Raw genomic sequence first — 17,023 nt, forward strand, 5'->3', positions numbered from 1 at the left:
TTAAACTTATTTGATGCCAGATGAGAAACAAATGTTTTAGAAATTAATTTTTAATATAATAATTTTTTCTTTGGACGTCCAGACCAGCAGCTTCTTCTAATTCACTAGTTTCTTAGCCAACATTTATTTCTAAAGTAACTCAATAGAAGCTAAAATTTTAATTGTATTTTCCCTTGATTTGTGTATTTACTCTGTAAGATTTTTTGTTGGGGGGATGAATTATTTCAACTTGGCTTTAGAGGTCATGGGACATACCAACATTATAAAGCTAAATGTTTTCTTTATAGACATTTAAAGACAAAAAAATAGCAGATTTCTCAATTTATTATATGTAAATAGTTCATAAATTTTTCCAGTACTAAGGACAAGTTTCTTTTGGATATCTGAACCGTACAGCAATTGTTCCCAAGTGCTTCAAGTACTATGACCCCATTTTAAGGGCAAAAAAATTTAAAAGATCTATACCCACAAGATAATAGATTTTATAGTACATTACTTATTGATTACAAAAAAGGACAATGATAAGAAAGCTATAATTAATCCAGTAACCATTTTAATAGAATGCATGTTTTATAACAACAAACACTTTTGCACACATTTGAAAAGACAGCACTACAGGTCTATGGCCATGCCACCCTGAACAAGCCTAATCCCATCTGATCTTGGAAGCTAAGCAGAGTCAGGCCTGGCTAGTACCTGGATGGGAGACCACCTAGGAAGATTAGGTGTGCTATATCGGTAAAATAATTTTTTAAAAAACTAAGAGATTGTAAACTGACAAGGTCCTTGCAATCTGTGAGGTCAACCTAGGGTAGCCTTGCCTAAAAAAAGAAAAAAAAAGAAAAGAAAAGAAAAGAAAAACAGCACTACAAACTATGTTCAAGATACACTTGTTATTCATTCTAAAGGTAATGCTTGGTTCACATGTGAGCCCTTGCAGCCTTTATCCTAACTTTTCTGAAAAGCCTCAATGCTGGATAAATCAATACGTACACATTTATATGTACATATATGTGTGTAGATATTTATACACATATGTGTGCATATGTATAAAACCTCTCATAGTATTACAAATATGTATATATGTGTATATATGCAAAATCTGTAAAAGTAGCCAATATAACATATAACCTCCATTAAAGTAACCCAAAAGTTTTAAAAATTGTGGTTTTTTAAAATATGACTTTTTGTATGGAAAATCTTGTAGTGAAAGAGATGAGAAGGTAGAAGCAGTTTCTGCAAAACATCACTTGACAGGAAGTTAAGTTATCAGAATGAAGTCTTATAGGTAACGATCTCATAACCATACATGGTATATATCCTAGTAACCATACAGATATGAAAGGTCCATTAAGGTTCCTTATCAGCTGTATATTGGTGTAATTTAGAGAGTTTGATAACATGAAGCTGAAATGCAAAAGCCTCCACACAATGCCCTGTTATCAGTCATCTAACCTTTGAGTTTAACCAGCCACAATGAGTAGACTTTCTCCTGTCCCTACCAGAGAATATTGTCTTCCTTAGTCATTTAGCCAAAGCTATTAATTTCATTCTCATCTATTATTTTTTCTTACAAAATACTTAAAAAGTATATCAGAATCCTAAGGTTAAAACAATATGGTGCAATATTATTGCTTAACAATTAAACAGTCTGAGTATAGATTATTTCAATAACAGCAAATATGTAATATAATGAGCAGTATCTATAGTAATCTCCCAGATTTTCAAATTGATCACATATATTGTTTAGCTGTTTTACAGGGATTTCCACAAATGATCGAATTTTCATTTGTTTAGTTTTCATTATTGAGATGACTTTAAACTATGCTGAATAAAATATTGTATGACTTTCTAACTCCCTGCTTACTAGAGCTGAAGATAAACCATCTGGACACTCATTAGGTGGCCAGGGAGCAAGGTTAGCTTCGGAGAAGCTGTGCTCCACCCCAAATCAGGAGAGGCGAGAGAGCCAAAAGCCATATGAGAAAAGTAAGGTACAAAAAGCTAGAAGAGGAGTTCAAAAGGGTTTTTAAGCAATGACATCAGAAACCAGAAGCAGTGCCCTCAGAGGTCAGTTTGATGAGAAACTTAGTATTAGATTTGGGAGCCATGGAATCAGGTGAGGAAAGTGGGAGTGCTTAGAATATAATTTCAATTAGCAGCTGTTCTTCGGAACCAGCAGGACTTTTCCCTAGGTGGCCTCCTCAGGCTTAAAGAGCCAGGGATAGGATGACTAAAACCTGAAGGCTAATTTCGGTACTAAATCAATGGTTGTTCTCAGCTTGAACTCAAATTACTAATTCCACTTACATATTCTAATCCTGGAGGATCCATTGAGTCAACCTATATCCTGCTATTAAATTTATTATTGGTTTATGTAAATATTAACTCTTTTTTTTTCTACCAGGCTGTACCACCTGAGCAGGAACCTCAGGGCAAAGTTATTATTGCCAGAAAGAAATTAGGTTCTAACCTAGAGTTTACTGGGCTTTTACCCACACTGAATCTCCTAATGTGAAATGTTTATTCTTTACCTCAATAAGAAGCAATCAAATCCTCCTCATCATCATCATCATCATTACTGTTATCATCACTTCCACTTTTTCCTCTCTTGATGTCATCATACCACTCAAATGTTAATTGGACCTCTCCTTTGGGTTTCATCATGGTTCAAGAAAGAAGTTCAGAGCCCCTCCACAATTCTACCTTATGCCCCCAAAAGCTATACCTAGTGCAAAATCCCCAAGAACCACCCCTCTGTTGTGGTGGCTGCTTCTGTCTTTAGAATGGCTTTCAGCTGCAACCCTTAATAAAGGTAGCACCAATAGGTAGATGGGCCTTCACTATATAGTAGCATCTTCTAGTGTTTATTCCCAAAGGATCTATCTGACTCTTGTTTTATATAGCACCCTTGAATCCTTCTTTAATTGACTGAATAATAGACAGTTTTATATTGCTCTCTAAAACCACTACTAACAACTATTCTCAAACTGTTCCTTAGGACACACACACACACACACACACACACACACACATACACACACCACAGAGCCAGCAGTATTACTGTTTCTGCATTTAATTTTATATATGAATTTAACATATGAAAACATTGAATAAATGTATAAAGAACTATAATCGTCATGCAAATTTCTGTTTTTTTAAGAAATGCATTCAAGTACCCCCAGGAGTTATAAGAAGGATCACATTATGACTTTTAAATCTATACAGTGATGCAGTATCTACCACTTAACTATCAGGTTGATGTTATTGTCAATCTGATGATCATTAATCTATATAAACATTTTAAGACTGAAAAAATACTGTATAGTTTTATTAAATATTGTCAAATAAAATTTTATGCCACGTGATCTCATTTGCTATGAGCAATAATCGAAAGGGAGAGTATTTTTTTTTAATGAGTCATGTGGTTTTCAAACTGTCTGAATAAAACAAGTAAGCGTGCAAAAAAATCAAAATATTTCAAAATGAAAATAATGAATCTCGATTTTTCCTTTCTTTGAACAGATAAGTAATTAGTGATTCTTGTAACAGTTAATCTAAAGTTACCCCAATATTGTAAAAAACATAATTCCAATTATTTTCTTTTGCTGCACAGCATTTATATAAATAAGATTTTCACATTACATAGCAATATTAAGTGAATATGCTACAAAGATTTTTTAATGTACTGGTAGAGAAAATATATTTTTGTAGTTTACTTAAGCTTCAAATGCTTTCTTGTTATTAATGAAATAAAATAAATTATCTGATTTGTTTGGGGATATTACAAAGTTAAAGTATTCATATGAACACGTTTTGGTTATTTTTGCAGCTTTTAAATCAGATATGAAACCATTTTTGAGGTCTTCTTTGTTCAAGGTATATAATGTATCTTATGACTTCCTGTTAGTGTTCTATTAATATAACTTAAATGTGTTTTGGCAGTCAAGTAAATTTGGGATATTCTGTCCTAAAATGTTGCTTGGAGTCATGACTCCATTGAATCCACCTAATCCTTTACAGGATAAAATAGTTATGCTAGAAAGCTGAACTTAGCCAAATCCTTTATTACCATACTAGGGAAGCAAGCACTGTTTTCTCATTCCCCAAGTCAGTGTTCAAGTCCTGTCTTTCCCTTGACTATGGGTAAAATTCCATACTCTATGTTGATGTTCTCCCAGAGTGTGTGTAAGTACAGCTTATGGTTCTTCCAGATACAGTCTGGAATTCAGAATTTAAGAGGCTTGAGAAACACCTCTTCATAATTCACTTCACTTCTGCAAATAAAATCCTAGGGACACATTTAGAGTCCAAAGTTCCTCATAACATCTATGCAAATTGACTCTAATGAGGATCTCTAAATACATTTATTCTATAGGTGTTGCCTGGAATAATGATTCTTTGGACATATTTTTTTTAGTGTTCAAAATAAAATATTTCCTGTGCAAAAAAAACCCAGTAAATCATATTCCAGTTTTCCTAGCTTTCTCTTATATCTTTCCTTTTAATATTTGGTGACTATAGGGTCAATGTAGTGTGTGTGTGTGTGTGTGTGTGTGTGTGTGTGTGTGTGTTCTAATCCTTTTCTATAAATTTGACATATTTAAAATATTGGTTTCCTGTGGAAATCTATGATCAGTAAACAAAGAGCTATACTGACTATATAGCATTCTGTCTGGCTTTCTTTTGTTTCATTTCCTTCCCCCTTTCCTAAACCTACATGATTTACAGATTCATTCTTCCCCTCCCTAAATTGAGTATGAATAGAGATTTAGATCCAGAATATACCCGAATTTTTCATCAATAGATTTCACAAGCACATTTTTCCTTTATCTGAAATGTCATTCTCTTTAGTCTCTGTAGTGCAAAAGGTGTTACGAAGAAAAAGGTTTTGCTCAAATTATCCAAAGTCTCATTCATTTATCAAACCACTGTCTACACTTCACAAAATGAATAGCAAATGGCCCCCATTCATTTTGAACTGATAACTTGGATTAAAAGTCATCGACTTCAATGCTAAAGGCACGGAAAATTCCCACACTCCACCACCAAAACCCTGACCTGGGAGATTTGTTTTAATGTTCACAGGAAGCCATAAATTGTAGAATACATTCTGCCCTGTTGACTCATAATTTGTAATGGAATAATATAAGGTTTACACAGCTCTATTCTCCCAAAAGCATCTTAAGGACGCATAAGGCAACTAAAATCCTTAACAGGGAAAATGTATTTTTCCTGACACAAAGGCATAGTGCCACTATGTATTGCTAGCTATGTTTCCCAGAGAGTGAGAGAAAATGAGAGTGAGAGAGCAAGAGTGAGAGAAAGCAAGAGAGACAGAGAGACAGAGAGTTGTTCTGTGTATTGGTGAAAGTTGATAAACTACAATGTAGTTGCGATAACTTGCCTGTAATTTTTTAACAACTGTCTTCCAAACATATATCAGAGTAAATTTTCCCAAGAATACATCCTGCTCCAAAATAGTTTTGAGATATAATCCTAACTGGAGAAAACAGAAGATGGTATACATGTCTGAAGAGTTTGCTTTTCATACACATAAGAAGTTAGTCACCTTTATCCATCCAATTCCCTTGATAAAAACCATGGAGCCTCCTGTATTATCTCTACTGTTGACCCTACTCTATAATTGATAGTTAAATCATTATGTCTGTTGCAAAATTTGACTCTTAAGTTTTCATTTTTCCAGCTCCTCTCCATCTGGCCTAGTAAAGACCCTCATCATCTTTCATAACCTCCTAACAGAATTCCCTGTTACCAGCTCCCACACATCATCCACACTGCTATAGGAGCAGTTTTCCCAAAACAAAGTTCTGATCATGCCACTTAAAGTTAAAATTCTCTAATGGTTTCCCATTGCCTATAGGGCCCATTAAATCTCTTTTTAAATGAAGACTGTCACCCCAGCCTTTATATCTTTTAGACTTGTATCTCACCAGACTCCTCTCCCATTGATCCTCACCTCACTCTTTCCCTCACTTTCTGGAGATGTACAATCCGCTCTTCTACTTTATTTTCCAAAATGCACTCACCTCCTTCAAGCTGCTTTATGTGATCAATTATTACTTTGTTCATACAGCTACCATTATACTAATTAAATTGAATATAATTACTTATTCCTCCTCAAAAGGAAAGTTACTTCAAAGACACATCATATGTCTGAAATGTCTTTGGATTATATTGCTTATGAATTTCTTGGTACATAGTAAATATTCAATAAAAATTTATGGAATAAATAGAAAATAAAAATCATGTTTAAGAACTATAATGTTTTTGTACATGAGAAAACTAATCTTCAAAATTCTCACCCTCTTTGCCTTTCTCACACCAATGGTCCCAAAACATGGCCCCTGGAAGTAGGTTCCACCATCACGCTGTAACTCCCAGCATTGCTAGCAGAACATTACATTCAGAGTCTTGAACTATTCCCTTAGTTTCCATTATTTTTCCCTGAGATTCCTTTTCCAATAAAGATACAAACTGCACATTAATCAAGTATTTTGCCATTAAATATTTAAAATCTGCATCTAAACAAAGAATTAAACCTTTTTCTCCCCATTGGTACTGATCTATAGGCTAAAGAACAGTCATGTATAAAGAGACACCTATTTACAAAGACCCTCCATTATAGAATTACGCAAGTGTAAAAAAAAGGTAAGACATTTTTAAAAGAACTATTTGGTAAGCTTTTGATTACAAGCCAATTAACCAAAACAATAACCATTAGAATAAGTCTATCTAGTAATCAGGTCTTGAAATATATACTTTTTTACATTTATGTTTTTTAAATGTAAGTGGCATCATACTTTATTTTTTTGTCTCTTGATTTTTTCTCATAACAATATACCTTAGAGAACTCAGTTCACATATCGTTGAACCTTTGTCTTGGTGACTTTTACAGTTAGAGGCCTCCAAAGTGGTTTTGACTTTGACAGTTTAACATATTTCAAGTTTCACAAGTCACATCAATCAATCAATAGTTTAATAGTTTTAGATTTCTTGAATTGTTCTTTCATATTCTAATCAGCTTGTCTATAGAGACCATTTATACTCATAGGCTCTAATATATACAAAATAATTAAAATCATGCGATTCATTCCATTTGAGATATTAAGTCCATTTTACATTTTTTTTTATCATCAGCACCACATTGAATTCTGTTGTCTTATAGCAAGACCATTACCCTCTGCTCTCAGATGATTTCGTTTCAACTCAGGGAGACCTTCCTTCAATGATGAACAGGAAAATCAGTCACCATGATCACTCGCTTTACATCATTTACCTACATAGGAATTTTATCAGGCACTCTATAATCCAGTGTGTTTCAAAGTCATCTGTAAAGCCATTTCCTTTCTTATAAGATAATATCCACTCAATCTGGGTAAGGTCGGAGGTTGAATTCTTTCATTTCTCTTTTCAGTCATTTTAAACTATGCATTCTCTGGTCTTCACTATGAATTGCAGTTTCACTAACACCAAACAACTTTCAATTTTTAGAAAATGGCCCCCTATCATAGGGTTGAAATGCCTATAAATGCAAATATTTGAAGAGCTGATTGGAAAACTACAGATTTTAGTTTGAAGTCTTTCTCAGAAATTCGAAGTACTTTGTACATCACAAATTCTGTAATGTAGTCATTCAAGTTAATTAATGGCCAAGACTGGCTAGCTTCCAGGGTCTCTGTACAGTCTCACCCTCCCCCATCCCTGCCCCCCCAAGCGGACTGTGGTAAAGGCAACCACAAGATGCTCTCCACCCCCCAGGCCCCACACCCTTCCACCACTCTGCAGTTAAAACTATGATCAGCAAACTAAAATTACCATGAGGCTTTTCTTTCTTTTTCTTTTTCTTTTTCTTTTCTTTTTCTTTTCTTTTCTTTTTCTTTTTCTTTTGAGTCATTTAGAATTGGGTAGATCTGTGAATGCAGAAGAAAAAAACTTTTCCCTTCTTTTTTCGTTGTAGTACAGCTATATGTGTTTGTAATTCTGCTTTCTTTACTATGGCAAGACTAAAAATGAGATTGATTTGCTGATGCCATCTCTCTTCTAAATGCCACACTCATTTGTTGAGATTTTACATAACGGTCAAATATAGAAAGGTTTTTCTTTTTCTTTTTTTTGTATTTTCAAGATCCAGGAGAATTTCTTAGTAGCTCACATTTTCTACACCTATAAAGTTTTAGGATTTTTTTTAAGGATAAGTCCTAAAAATCTAGTGCAAAAGTTGTAATTGTTATGTCAATATGTTTTTTCCTATACCATTTATAGAATGAACTTAGTTGAACTCTGAATTAAGTTAAATGCTGTGATTAAATTGTTTTATAAGACAAAACTTACAAATGAATTTATAATTGGAGATCATCTAAAACAAAACATAAAATAACTTACATTAAAATCAATGGAAGATGTTTTAGTAAACCTTCCTGTGATTTATACATTAAGCATCATAAATATGTCAGAGATTTACAAATTAGACCTGTAACTGAAACAAACAGTTGTATAGTATAATTCTGTTTTACAAAAGTTGAAAAATGCTATTATAATATTTTGATATAAAGAATAGTTCTAGGAGAGGTAGATTATTTTTCCATTTATGTAAATAGATATGAATAACACAATTAAAAAATTAAGTAACTGGCCAAGATGAATATATTTTACAAGAGCTGTGTCCCTACAATAGTAACACACAGTTGTACCCAGATGTGGCTTGATGCAATTTAATTTTTCTTTTTTCATTTTACCTCACATTTTGTTTTTGTTTTTGTGTGTGTGTGTTTTCATTTCCTTTTTAAATATTTTTTTATATTCGTTTCAGGAGTATAGCTAGTGATAAACAGATAGTGATTAGACAATGATATAATTTACAAAGTTCCTCTGATTACTCTAGTTAGTTCCTGTCACACATAAGGGTTTTTAGGAAAGAAATAAAACAGTGAATAATTTAACTGTAATGCTTTATTCTTCAGACCCACCCTATGAAAAATCAATAAAAAAGAACAATATATTTTGATACATATTTTGATAGAGATATTTTGATGGAAATATTTGAGTTTGAAACATTTGCCTCCTTTATATCAAGTCTAAACACTTCATATGCCATGATTTGTACTCTTTCCTTTTGCCCAAAATGAATTAGAGGTAGCCATGTACACACTGATTAATTTTAAATTGTCAGTTCAATGTCCAGAGCCAAATGTCACACTGAAAGTTTTATTAGAAGATAAAAATGACAAGTCACGAATCCATCTGAAAACCTAACAGATGTTCTTGTGTGACTAAGTCACATAACTCAGATACAAACGATTCAGAAAAATTAAAACATTTTGTGATTCTTCCTTTATAACCATCTTTGGAGAATCTATATAAAAAGAGAATATACAGATTTTTAAAAGTAAAATTGAATAGTTCATTTAGGAGAATAAATTATTCTTGATAAGTCAAAGAGTGATAAAGAGTTGAAATAGTGACACCTTAATGATTCACTGTGGAGAGCACATGTGACTTTGCAGAACTGCTCTTCTAAGGTTCTCACGTGTTATCCCAAATGATTCCAATTCAAAACTGGGGGCTGTCACTTCTGAGCACCTAAAGCCAAGACTGTCACTCAAGGCTAACCTGATAGAAAACAAAGTGCAAAAGGCATTTTTTTAAAAAAATACATTTTAAATCTCACAATCAACTCCATCGCCTTGGTTCCTTTTCCTTGTTAATCATTAAGAAGAGTGATTGCCTCTTTCCATCACTACAGTTGTTGATCAGATTCAATGAGTTAATTTTGAGAAGAGTACCTGTGCATGTTCTATAAATGTTCCTATGTCACCCTTATTTGTGCAGTAGTGTTTTGAGTTACATAAACACACATGCAATTTCTTATACTACCCTCATAATATCAACAAAAGTCTGAGATAATTAAAACCCGAAGATAATTCTCAAGTCTCAATTTCTATCTTTCTAAATCAAACATTTTCTTAAAACCACTAAATATCAACAAAACTAAGCAGTATACATAGGTTCTTTCCTCACTTTTACTTTGGTAAGTAATAAAAAATAGTAAAATGTTGACATGGTGCCCAAGAAGGTGGTGGCTAAGTATTTCCCACACTCTCTAAAAAATAATTTATTTCATTGCATTGCATAACAAATATTTTATAATATATTTCTGCAAATTGGTTATAAGAGTTTAGAAAAGGTAAAAACCAAGTAGAATAGCTACTTTTATAGAAAGATCACCTGCTAATGGCTTAATGGTCTCCCAAACTCTTTAATAACAATTGCTTTATGAGACATTGATAACTTTTTGCATCAAGTTAATAAATTTGTAATTTTTACCAAAATTATTGATGAACATATTAACCTGAAATTTTATTATGCCACAATTTATGTCTGTAGATTATATGTTCAGAAAAGTTAAAAAATATTTTCTAAAAACATGGCCTTATCTAAGGTTCAATTATCTTAGGCATATAACTAATTTTTTTTCATGGCTAGTCCATTAAACATTGATTTCAGATCCAAAATGTATCTGACTTATCCATCGAATGATGCCACTGTTAATAGAGAGTATAACCCCAAATCTCAAGGAAATCGTATTTAAGGATCATTATTTCAGTAAAATTCGTTATTATATTGTCCAGTTGATCATCTTTTGTAAAAAAAAAAAAATAATCTTTTTTAATGTCCAATGTTCTATATTTTATATAGTTAAGCTTCAAGGTATTTTAATACATAAAAATAACTCTCTTTACTCCTAACAGTGTCTGTTAACATTGTTTATAGGAAGAACCAATTTAACCTTCTCATAAACTCTAAAATAACTCATACCATCTAGCCCTCTAGGTTGAATTAAAATCTGATTGTGGTACAATTGTGGAAAAGTTGTAAAGTTTGTCTAATAAAACAATAAAATTTGAATATCACTGGACCCAAAACATTATGATACAAATTAGAAATATTTACAAGTCTAACTTTACTGTGTTGCATTAGTATTGATGGGTTTTCCAAATATTTTGAAGTTTTTAAATATGAAATTTAGAAATAATCATTATCATCTAATATCTAAATATTTCAAAAATTATATTTAATCTATGTGGTATAAAAATAAATAAAAATAAAACTGCATGACATTGGTGATAATTGCATATACATCTTATGACACTCAAGAATTAATTGCTTTCAAAGTACTGTTTCATAATATTATATCAGGTATTATTTTTCCTTTCATAGAAATCCAATATTTTTATTGAAAAAATACTGATACACAGGAACTGACCATAAAAGCAAATTTAACCTTTTTTGAGTAAGTAAGACAGTATGTATGAATTAATAAAGTTGGAATCTTACAAATATAAGCTCAAGAAAAGTAATAAACTAGCAAAAATTGTTCCCACTCGGAAGGCTCCGATGCCTCTTATTTCAACCACTTCATCTCCAAGAAGGATAACATGGCTATTCTAAGCTACCATGTGGTTTTATGTGCTACAGATATATTCATTAAGCACTTTTTTCTTTTGAGCAATAGTAGGGGCTAAAGCTATCTAAAGATACATTATTTAGATATTCTAAATCTAAGTAAAGATAGGGACAAAGCATCATTTAATAACAGAATCACTTTCTGTACACATGCATTTTTCTAGACTATAAACAATGAAAATATATGAATGCTTCAGCAGTCTCCAAACATTAAACATTACTGTTCATCCCTGTCCCTTTTCTTTTTGGAAGGTAAATACAGAATCACTGCAATCAAAAAGCAAAATCTGCTCTATTTTGGTGGTTGTTGTTTTAGTGTTAAATTTATCTGTAGAGGTTTAACATGTAAATTGTGTTTGCTTTTGTCAAAAAACAACTATATGCTTCATGTTAAAAAGAGTGTCCACTTAAGGAATTATGTCAAAGTAGGCATAATAAAAAAAATTTTTTTTAATTTATTGGTATAAGGTATTCCATACTGAAAGCAACAAATGAACAGAAGTCTGTTTCTCCAACACTGTGAACACACAAGTGCCATTAACACTGAAGTAAGCTGTATACTAGCCTTGAGAATTCAATGGGTCTGCCTTCTCAATAAATACTTTCCTTTTAATGTCATTCATATCCAGAAATTACCAATGTACAAGGACTCATTTGTCTGCAATCTGGTGTGACACAAAATTATTCCAAGACAGCCTATCTTTTAAAATTTGGTATATATTTTTAACAAGGTGCTTGTGGTTATATGGAAGGAACATAGCAAGACATTTAGTTCTTAGGAATGAAGACTTAGAGTTTTATGACACAATACTTTTAAGTTACACAGACCATAATAAATATATTTGTGTTGAAATGTAAAATAATAGCATTTAAGAAACTAGTGATTCATCATACCTATTTGTTGCAATGCTTCTTCCTAAGCATAGAGATAGAAAGTATATTTCTATTCAGACACTGAATTTTATAAAAGAGAAGTTTGAATGAACCACTTTTCTACTTCACATTATAGATTGCATATTTAATTACTTAATTTTATAAATAATTTAAGTTTGAATTGGACTTGAACCTTTCATTTCCTAGAACTTTGAGATATATGGCCAAGGGAAGTTTAACACTTGAGTAAATCCTTTTCTCTAAAAATCCATGTACCAGAACCTGATTCACATCTACAAAGGATCAGCTGAGCTTAAGTCTTACCTCTGATTAGAGGCTCTCAATTAAAACACTCTATTACAGGTGTGGATTCTTTAAATTTTTCAAAATTAGGAGTAATATTCAGCCAGGTATTCAAGGAAGAATACTAAGTATATCTTCAAAAAGTAGAAGTTATGATATAGAATAGCCAAAAATGTTATCATTTACTTACTGCTTTGACTCCTGTAATACGTTAGGATTTAGTTACCACTTATAGTTACCCTGCCAAGTTTTAGTGTACTACTCAGAAACACCCATTTAGTCAGAAAAAAAAGTGTTCTAAAATTTTTTTAAAGACATGACTTCAGTTTAAGATTTGAGCATTGTATAGAAGAAAATGGTTAAAGTGTTGCCTTATCCAGAAACAACAAATAGGACACATGTCAGTAGCTTCTTTCAATTTTTTTTCTATATTCCTTTTTGATAGGAGAAATCAGAAAGGAGAACATTGAGCAACCATTTAGTTGGGTTGAGAGTAGCAACTGGTTTTCTTGATGTTTTTAGTAACAACTTGACTCTGTGGAGGTGTTATATCTGTTTCAGAGCTGGACATTTGTGGCTTGAATGATTCACAAAATAGTCTGATTTGAGAGGAGAAATGCATCTTTGTATAAAACTTTTCAACATTTTTTTTACAAGGCAGAGCACTTCTAGACTTGATCAACTATTTCTGTTGCTCAGATTTCTTCTTTTCCTTTTCTTAAAAATCTATATAAGCAAACCATTGTCATTGAAGTCAAAGATGTCCTGCAAGGTTCATATCTATAAAATCTGGTAGCATAAGATAATAGACAAATGCACACAGACTGTATCAGACCACCTCAGTTACCCTAGAAAAGTTACATAATCTTCAGTTTCTCCATTTATAAATTGGGCATAATATAAGTCTTGGGATGATTAAATTGGTCAGTAAGTAGAAATCATTTGAAATAGAGCCTGACATGTAGCAGTCACTATAGAAATAATTACTATCATCATTACCCTCATCATCATCATCAAACAATTTTCTCAGAAGCTAAATTAAGTAATATAGATGAGTATCTAATAGATTATTATATAATTTATCGAGTCCATAGCACTACAACGGTTTCAAAATTACCCTATTTTAAGTATTTTTTTCTATTTCAAATACTTTTGTGTGTTCAAATGATGAGTGAATATACAAAAAGAAAGCAATGTTAATAATTTAAACAGTATATTAACATTAGCTTTCTGAAGTTTTGGATCACAGTCATTGTGGTCATTTTACTTGTTTTTTCATACAATTTTTACCCAGTAATTAGTTAACATTTTTGTGAAGGAAGTTTCATTATCTTTAAAAAGCGAAAGACATTGGAAATAAAAACAAAAGTTTCTGCCTATCATTAGGTAATTTAAACAAGCAAGTATGCCTGGCAGAAATATCTGATTTTTTTCTTCTTTCTGTGAACACTAGTGTGCGTAAAATTCAAAACTGGCTTTAGGACAGTTTAAAGAGTTCCTTGAAATCTAGTTTTGACATTTGTTGAAATTATTAGTAATTTAGTAGCCTTTGGGAGTTTGTTTAAAGATGCCACTCTAGGAAGACACTTATATTAAATGAAAGGCATTATTCTATAATGAAAACCAGCTGGGGGAAAGTTGAGGGGATCATGTATATCCTAGTGACTGATACTGAGTAAGTATTGTCCCAAACCATGCTCCAAAATTCACTGAAAATTTCTAGGAAGAGATAATTTAAATATTCTTTCGTGTGGGGCCATTTTTAATTTTCTTATGTTCTCTTTTCTAAGATATGCAAATTAATTACAGTCATTTCCAGCTCTGGCTCAAATGAGTTTCAAAATTGAAACAGAACATGGTGTGGGAAAGGGACTAGTAAAAAGAATTCTTTGCTTGAAAACATTTTCCAGATTGTTCAACTTCAGAAAGGAAATGGTAGTAGCGACAGGAGGTATGCAATATACATTTATGTTTTAGAAGATTTCTCGTGCCCTTTCCTTATTTATTTATTTATATATTTTTTGCTCTTTGTCTTTTACAAATAAAATAAAAAAAAAACAGGAAATTTTATCTACCTTCAACTATGGTCTCTACATGATTAACAGTTTTATTGTTATCTTAAAGAGTAGTAAAAGAGTTGGCAGTTTTATTCTAGGGTTTTTAAAAAATAATTTAAATGTTTTTTAAAAATCAGTACATATTATGTTTGTATTTCTCCCTTCCATTCATGCTTTTAATTGAAAGCCACCAGTGATCAAGAAATCACTAGGTCCTTTCAAATTTTAAATTTGCAATGTTTACAGTGTTGTATATCATACGAACCAATAGTGTTGCTTAAACAAATTCCTATATAAACCCCATTCTTCAAAACTACATATGAAAAATCATCTGGCCAAGAACACTGGCAATATTCAATTATTGCTGTCTCAGGGTTGCTCCATTCTAGTTTGTATAGTATATGGATATCTAACATAAATTTGAATACACAAGTCCTACATGCCCAGTGTTCAAAATTTCCCCAATAGAATTTCAGTTTAAGAGAAGCCTCTGAATTCTTTCTTGTCAATAGTATATCAAGGAGTCTCATTTATTAATTTATCCATTATTAATGAAATAAGTCCTGAGAACCTCTGTTCTTTTGGCTGTAATAGTTTCTTCTCCTGTGCAATTATATATAACTCGTATAGAACGTACCCAGTGAATTACTAATGAAAGGCACTAAGCAATCTAATAGTCTGAAAAAAAAATAATAACCTTCCTTCAGTGTCTTCCTTAAAATTAGAAAATGGATAGTGACTCTGAGAACCATCTGGATTCGAAGACTTTCTTTTTTTTCAGAATGAAATTTAAGGCAGTGTATCACATCAGCATTTCAAAAACATCTGGAAGTGTTTAAAAGTAAACATCATAGGAGTAGCAGAGGGCAACACTGAGTCCTCAATGATGTACCATTCCCTGGGGTGATCAGTCAGCTACCTAGTGCCAAGTTGATTATATTGGACTGCTTCCATCATGGAAAAGGCAGCATTTTGTTCTTACTGGAATGAACAATAACTCTGGATACATATTTGCCTTCCCTGCATGCAATGCTTTTGCCAAAATTACCATCTATGGACCTATAAAACGCCTTACCACGGTCATGGTATTGCACACAGCATTGCATCTGATCAAGAAAAGCACTTTACAGCAAATGAAGTGTGGCAAGGGGCCCATGCTCATGGAATTCATGGTTTTATCATGTTCCCCACCATCTTAAAACAGCTGGCTCGATATAATGATGGAATGGCCTTTTGAAGTGCCATTGCCAGATTGGTATCAATACCTTGCAAGTTTGAAGCTAGGAAGCTGTTTATGCTCTGAATCAGCATCTGATATATGATGCTGTTTCTCCCATAGCCAGGATTCACAGATTCAGGAACAAGTGGTGGAAATGGGAGTGACATCATTCTCTATTATCCCAAGTGACTCACTAGAAATTTTTTTTTCCCCATCTCTACAACCTTGTGCTCTGCTAGACTAGTTCTTAACTCTAAAGGGAGGAATCCTTCCACCAAAGACAGAAAAATGACTCTATTCAATTGGAAGTTAAGAGTGCTACTCGGTCTGTTGATTCATGACTCTGAATCAACAAGCAAAAAGGGGTGTTCTGTGCTGGCTGAGGTGATACTGATTACCAAGGAGAAATTGAACTGCAACTCCACAATGGTGATAAGAAAGAGTATACAGGAGATCTGGAATACAGGAGATCTTTTAGGGTTTCTCTTACTATTATCGTGCCTTGATTAACATCAATGCCATTTCCTCCAAGAAATTCCACACCTCGGTCACAAGTAATTTATCTTTTCTCCCTCTTTCTGTCTATCTCTGTCTCTGTCTCTGTTTTTGTTTCTGTCTGTCTGTCTGTCTGTCTGTCTCTCTCTCTCTCTCTCTTTCTCTTTCCCCCACTCCTCCCTCCCTTTTCTTTGCAAATTCGGAGTAGAAAGCACTTGCAATTCTCCCCTTATATTATGGTTGCTTTTATACATCATACACTCCTACTCTTCCTTATGTTCCTTGACAACAATTTCTAACTGAGTCATCTTGATATGCCTCCACTGTAACAGCAGTTGTCTTGTACATGATGAACACAATACATGTTTGTTAAAATAATAAATTTCTGTTACACTTTTTAAGTTTTTTATACTTACGGTTTGTATAAATATTTTTGATAAACTGATACATCAGCAGCAAATGCAATTTTAACACACAAAATAATTATTTTTTTCCCTTTCATATCACATATTTCCCATCATACCTTTCCAAGAAAACAATCAGATATGGCAATAAATCTGTTTATTCAGTATCTAGGAAACCCTAATAA

The 17,023-nt window shown here is 32.6% G+C and overlaps 1 pseudogene; it reads left to right on the plus strand.

Annotated features, from left to right (window-relative positions):
• The first annotated feature begins 618 nt into the window (after positions 1-618).
• LOC118607016 lies at positions 619-737 on the plus strand (annotated as a pseudogene).
• Positions 738-17,023: the final 16,286 nt, after the last annotated feature.

Source organism: Rousettus aegyptiacus, unplaced genomic scaffold (genome assembly GCF_014176215.1).
Source record: "Rousettus aegyptiacus isolate mRouAeg1 unplaced genomic scaffold, mRouAeg1.p scaffold_m13_p_8, whole genome shotgun sequence".
NCBI classification, from domain to species: Eukaryota; Metazoa; Chordata; class Mammalia; order Chiroptera; family Pteropodidae; genus Rousettus; species Rousettus aegyptiacus.